We start from the raw sequence: 6,922 nt of genomic DNA, 5'->3' as shown, positions 1-6,922 counted from the left end.
CCCCCCAATCCATAAACACCGATAGTCACAATACCTCCCTGTCAAGCGTTCACGCTTCATCGCATTGGACTTAGTGTATTTATTTTAGTTCCTAAGAAGGCACAGGTATAAAAACGTACAACACAAAGCATCCGCAGAACGCGAAATGACATTCAAGTCTCACTCAAAGGGGAAAACAGGACAAGGAAATAAAGCCAAAGTTGTAAAACTCAACGTAATGCAAACGTGTCCGAGGGACACATAGTACCGTAACAATGCACCACGAGACGAAGAAGTGTACGAAGTGTTGCTTCTCTGTTCCCCTACTACTCGCATCAATATGTCCCCCTCTCACCGCCGACCCTACCTCTAGCGTTTAGTCCTACGAATCCCTACTCTTGTATGTACCAGATCCTCACTCTCTCGCGCGACTTCGCTCATAACCGCATAACTCCGACTATACCTAGTTAGTGCACGGAACATAAATAACTGCGTCGGTGGAATTTTAAGTGGTAATTCAAGGAGAGAGGCAATGGAAATTTCCCACTTTTAGTGCGTATTACGTATGTTATTACAGTAAGCCTCCTTCCTTTCCTTTAGCTGTTGATTCAACGGGAACACCCGCCTGGCATTGTCTTCAAAATTGTTCGAATGTCATTGACACGCGACGTGTCTGAACTACTTTCGAAAGCGTGACTCTCGTGATGCTTCAGACAGATGCGTGGGGGGGACAGTCGGATTATGCGAGATGAGATAAGATGAGGTAGTACCGATGGTACGTCGTCGAGCGTAGTTTACTCTTGAATCGACTTGTGGCTGTTTTTTTTTTAACAGCACGTTGTCTCCTTTGCCGGGGGAGATAAAAAATTCAATATTTTTTTGGTGCAATCTGTAAGAGAGTCCTTGGTCAAATCAATTAAATCTACGACTGCCGGCCAATGGCCAATTAAAATATTTCGTTGATTGAACGTAATCACAGTTAATTTGATGTATGCTTCGTTGGATTTAACATCATGTATGTTTCATTGAATTGAGTATCCGTTTATTTGCTTCTACAACTATTGCGTTGAATCAACGAAGTATTTTATCGAGTGCCCGCAACCGCAGATTTAGTTGACTTGACCGCCGCCGCGTCTCCCTTTGGTGTAGCTTTTGAAACGAGTGCAATTAAGATAATTGCTTTAATTTATTGGAAGTATGATATGCATGGAATGACGTAGATAAATGAATATAGATTATGTTAGTCTGTTGCTGCACTGCACGACTCTATAGAGAGAAGTTGAGAGATTGTGTTGCGGAATATGAGTCACGGTTCCAACTCACTTCTTATATTATATATATATTAAATGCACGAGGAAGTTGTGCCGTTGATGATTGTAAACTGTTTTTCAAGGGTATCCGTCATTTCGTTGCGTCCTTTCGTATCTATGAGATAGACGCATTTACAATTCTGACAATCAAAGAGAAGAGAAATAACGTTGGGAGATAACGAGTCGAGGAGATTTATGACGCTGAAATTAGTCATGCGCAATGCTCCTTTTTTGCGACCTGGATATGGGACGCCATTACGTGAAAACGTTATTGCCGGGAACGTAATTATTTTTCCAGCTAATAAATAACACGCGAACTATTGCGCCGCCGCCGATCCTTGCAATATAATATTCAATTAACTTTATCGGTTTCCCTTATCGGAGTCTCTTTGTAATAGTCATTGTTTGAAATTTATGGGTCAATTCCCAAACTCGTGCATGTTTTTTTTCACTAAGGAATTCTACTCGCGGTGCCCTTGCAATTACTTTGCCGACTCGCCAAATTCCTCGTCAAAGTCCGCCGTAGCAGTCCATATTCCCAATCGCGAATCATACATTTGAGCGCAATCGACTTCGCAATATCTAACGTCGATTACGTTTGCGCTGAAGTCATTTTATTATTTTGCGACCCCATTTAACGATTCGTGTCAGCAAATCAATGTTGTACGCATTCCGTATTGATTACGTATGGTGCACGGTGCTTGCCTTTCTTGCTGCATTCAAACTTCAAAATTAATGCGATCGAGAAGGAATGCTAACGTTATCGTACATTTATAAGTTTCCTTAACGCGTCTCGCGCGATTTCTCAAGTAGGAATCCCGCGGCACGTGGAAGGAAAGACAAGCGATCCAAGAAATATGAATATTTTCAAGGGACAAATTAAACCGGGAGATTGAATTTTTTTTCTGTTCTCTCCATCGATTCATTTGCCGGAGAGGGTTGCCCGTTATACCAGTGCCCTGTGTGGCACTGTGGACCTAACGCACCTTACGCATTCATCTCGTAGGAGCTCCAAGGAGAACTATCCCTTGTATTCAGCCATATATGGGATTGTATAATGAGAGGGCAGCTCATATTCCGTTTATTTGAGCTAATGCGAGGGTCGAAAACCCTGAGTGCCACTGGACTTGAAATACGGCGAAGAGGAGTGGGTAGGCAGGTTGGCTGCGTTGTTGCTGGGCAAAACCACTTAAAACTAAAGAAAACAATTCCAATCCAACTTTTTCTTTCTTCAGTTCCCTCAGGCCCCCCCCCCGCCCGTCCCTGTATGTTCCCCTCCTTTTTTCTTTGTTGCCCGCGCCAACACAAAGAGATTATTCGATAGAGCAGCTCGTTGTGCGATACCGGAAAAACTTTTTTCTTACTTTTATATGTCTTTGTAGCTCCCTTGTTTACCAAGGTCTGTATTTTAACTTCCATACTTCCACCTCCCCGCGTCTAGACGAAACTCCCTCACTGTACGAGCTACAGTTTTATCTTTTGATTCATTCTTCTCTCGTTCGTACATTTTCTCGTATTTCTTTGTTAACATTCGAGGGCCGGAGGGGGGGCATTCTAAATCAATTCCTATGCAATCACTTGGGAAGTTGCTTGTACCATTGCATGCTGTTTCATAGAAGATAAGAAAGAAAATGAAATTCTTCAAAGTTATTTCTTAAATTTTTGTTTCTCTCGATGATTCTCGATTATTTTCTTTCGAATTCGAATCTTAATAATGGAAATGTCGTGATGCACATTTTCACACTTTTGTGAAGTTGGCTTTTCATTATACAACTTTAAAAATAATAATTATAACAATTAGAGTAGAGTAGAGAGAGCAAAAGATAGCGATATTTGGAAAAAGGGGACCAACTTTGTGGCCCCCTCACCCTTTTTTTTTTGGAAAAATGTAATTTTTTTTGGCAGTTGTGAATAGATTAGCAGTAGTTCTGCGAAATTAAAATTGAAAGAGGTGCGGGATTTTGGGCCCATCGATAGGAATTTGACGAAGTTCCACGGTCGAAAAATTTATTAAGAGTTCCGAGAGTTCTGATGAGAGTTTCGAATAGTTCTCAGAGTTCTGCAAAACGAATACCTGAACTTGATCAATCTATCCAGTATTTGGGGGGATATCGGATTTTATACGATAAATTGATTTTTTGAAATACTTATCTGAAAATGATTTCTTTACGGAATCTGGATGTGTACTGTACTCAAAATCTATAGGGGGAACTTCAGAACTCTTTGACAACTATTCGGAGCATTGAATAAAATATGATTTTCTAAAAGATAGTGTGCTGGCGTATTTTTTTAAACCTTATTTTCAAGCGGACAGTGACCGGAACTATTGATAAAAAGGGCAAAGAACTATAGAACTATTGTTAATTTATTCAGAACTGCCAATGAAATTATATTTTTTTTTTAAATGGGGAGCGTCGTGAAGTTGGCCCCCATTTCCGATTATCACTATTTTTTGTATTTAATCAACAGAACTATTTTTGAAAACTATCAGGAACTGCAGAACTATTCCGGGGGCGAGCAGAACTGTAATTTTTTTTTAAATTTGCATAATGAGGGGCCAACCTCTTAGAGGTCATTTTCACACTGTCAAATCGTAAAACCAATTAGCAGCTAAACAATCAGGCAGTTCTGTCATACTTTATACCAAGTGTCAGCATTCTAGTATCGTTTCAAATGCTTTAGCAAATGTACCGTGTGACGTAATAAATGAGAACTACTTTCATCTGCGCCACCCGGTATTGGAATTTTTACAGAGTATTAGGGCATGTCTGGACAAGACTTCGAAATTTCGCATAAGGAATGTTGCACACAAAGGAATTGCACATGGCAGTTGCGTCACAAGTTGTTTCGATTATTTTATGCGTTTTCACACTATGGTTAGTTTTACTATACATCAAATTATTCTTATCATTAAAGGTTAAAACGTTAGGCGTGCTGAACGGCCCGATTAACATTTCGATCGTCGCTCGCAACGTTCAAAATGTTGGTCGTTATTTTTATCGTTCCTGTACATAATTTAGTCTGGGTATTGCAAACAGAATTACCATGAAATCTTTGGAAGGCGAATATCACCTAGACTGCCTTTAGCGTTCTTTCTGTTGTTTGCAAATGTGTATTAGAAAAACTGTAACACGATACCAAGAGACACGATAAAGTCTGGCGCCGCCAAGCGTATGGCAAATTCCAATTTCAGTCTTACCTACTTTTTTGCGTATGTTCGCAACTTCAATTTTATTAGTTATATTTATTTTTCATTGGTATAATGTGTTTGATGGAACAAGCGGAAAAATTTTATTATTTTTATTATCTCTTGTGGCACTCTGTGCTCACATTGCTTTGTTTCGTTTCTCGTGAACAAAAAACTCCACAGTCTATCCTGCAATGAAAAATAATTATAATATTTATTTAATTTTTTGCCGTTTTAATGTTCCATTCACATTTCACATATCTCCAAAGCAATTAGGCATATAGTAGGGCCTTACAAATCTATCCACAGTTCGTCCATAAGTAAAGTAACTTTTCAAGGGGTCATCTCTGTATGACCTTTAAGGTAAAGGAGTCCCCTAGACAGGAACGCAGTGTGTCAGTACCCCGGTCTCTCTCACTGAGGCAAGGGTCATCTTAAATTTTGTTATAAACCTTATCAACTTTGGTTATTGCAGTAACCAGAGTAGCATTATTTACCTTGACTGTTCCTTAAAAAAAATATTGAAGAAAAGACTCCTACCTGGAAGTGCTTCTTGCGAAGTGTCGCACGAATAAATGTGGCTGCTTGGAAGGCGACTTTCACGTGACCTAGTATTTAGATTCGTTGCAATATTAGTTTTTTCCAATTAATCCGTAAAAAAATGTTGACCGTCATTGTATAATTCCATTTACGATTTCGCCAACGCAACGCCACATTATGAAATATGATTACCGTCTCTAAAAAAAGAAATAGCTTTTATAAACAGTTGTTCAATCAGACAAAGTGTATACTTACATTGGGCATCCCTTTCTCTCCCTCCAACCGCGTTTCATGTCGCCATCTTATTGGTACCTCCTTTTACTACTAGATATCTCATATTAAATTTATATCTCGCATACTAACGCTCGGTTGTATTTTTTATTTCAACTTGCGATTGTCTCTCTTGCACACGTGTCGTATGCTTGCGAGTAATAAATTGTGACTATAATCCTCTATCCGAAGTATAGCCTGTCCAGATTTAACGTGAAAGCTGCTCGTTGAGATAGGTTCGGAACATGGAAGAGACAGCTGAAATTTTGGGTCCCGAGACAAATGACGGACACAGATGTTACTTTATGCTGCTAGCTGAGCCGTATGACTCGATGCTTTCAGGGCCGCAGGGCCAAACAAGAGGATTGGAATCTTTTGCTGAACAACTATTATGTTATAAACGAAGAGATAGGTGCAGTGACGAAGCTTCTTATAAGTTTATAATGAAAAAGGTACTGACACGCGTGTTACTAAAGCCCGACTGATTTCTCAATCCATTTTAGTGTCAGTGGTGACCTTTGCGTCTGTAATAAGTACAGAAAAAATTGTCTCAAATACTGTACACAAAAGTCGACATCATTAATTCTCTCTGACAGGTACCAGGATCCTTTTTCACGTTGGCCATATCTGTACTCGGCTGTTTGACTGTTGTGTTAGAACGTCAGGGAACAAAAGCTGCGCTGCCAGGAAGAAAAAGAAAGGACGGAACAATGTTGAGCATGCCACTTGGTGGCAAGGGCAGACGCGAGCGATTGAGCGATTGAACGATTTAAAAATAACATTGTAATAACTAGATTATGGGATTACGAAAGTGGCTGCTCCTTTTTGTTTCAATCTTTGACGCGTTAGCACAGACTGGAATTTCCTGCAGACACCGTGAACGACGTTTCGGAATACACGAAATATGGGTAACTCGCAGGGTACTGCTTTACGCAGCTGATACACCAACTGTATTGATATTAATATAATTTGAAATGACAACACTGCAAAGGCATGTCTCAAATAAATTTTACTTTAATCTAACAAAATGTATATGAAAACGGTTCCATAAAACGAAACGCTTTTTATTCTATCGTTTTCATATCAGGAATGAAATTTGTTATTTTCACTTTTTTTTCCCCCCCGTAGACTAGGAATGATTTTTGTTAATGCCTAACGTGCTCGGCGTGTCTGTTTGTACGTATGGAACTTTCATTTGCGTTAACTGCACAGCCACCAATTGCCATCGCGAGGCCCCTGCTGTTGAATCTGACGCTAACGGAAGGCTCGCATGATGCAAACAATAAGTATATCGTGTACTATTATTGTGGCATGAAAATTGTCGGGAATATTAAATAAACCGGTTGGCCAATAAAGCATTAAAACTCAACTAACCTAATGCATGTCATTATAGCTCGTCGTGCAGTACGCACTAAACACACATGCCTCGATGTGCCCTGAGTTCGCAAGCGCGAAACTTTCTTACAACGTTCAACTCGACTGAAAACTTATCGGCAGTATAGGTAATAACAACTCGTGAGATGAGCCTGGCAAAAGTTTCTTGAACTTCTTTCATTTGTTTTCTTTCGTGCCCGAATCTTCTGCGTCTTCTTGCTTCCTTTATTCTCCCATCCCTTCTCTTCCCCCCCCCCCCCTT

The 6,922-nt window shown here is 39.9% G+C and overlaps 1 protein-coding gene and 1 long non-coding RNA gene across 4 annotated transcripts in view; one reads left to right on the top strand and one right to left on the bottom strand.

Annotated features, from left to right (window-relative positions):
• The window catches only part of LOC107266921 (TOX high mobility group box family member 3), a 68,376-nt gene that overhangs the window by 4,907 nt on the left and 56,547 nt on the right, over positions 1–6,922 (top strand). The window lies entirely within an intron of this gene.
• On the bottom strand, positions 4,310–6,276 carry LOC112494212. The gene is made up of 3 exons (XR_003059436.1): positions 5,272–6,276; positions 5,017–5,213; positions 4,310–4,909 (listed from the first exon to the last, which is right to left on the bottom strand). It is a non-coding gene; the product is annotated as an uncharacterized LOC112494212 (long non-coding RNA).

This window comes from Cephus cinctus, unplaced genomic scaffold (genome assembly GCF_000341935.2).
Source record: "Cephus cinctus unplaced genomic scaffold, Ccin1 Ccin1_scaffold0330, whole genome shotgun sequence".
NCBI classification, from domain to species: Eukaryota; Metazoa; Arthropoda; class Insecta; order Hymenoptera; family Cephidae; genus Cephus; species Cephus cinctus.
The sequence above is the reverse complement of the archived record's forward strand: the minus strand, read 5'-3'. Positions and strand labels throughout refer to the sequence as shown.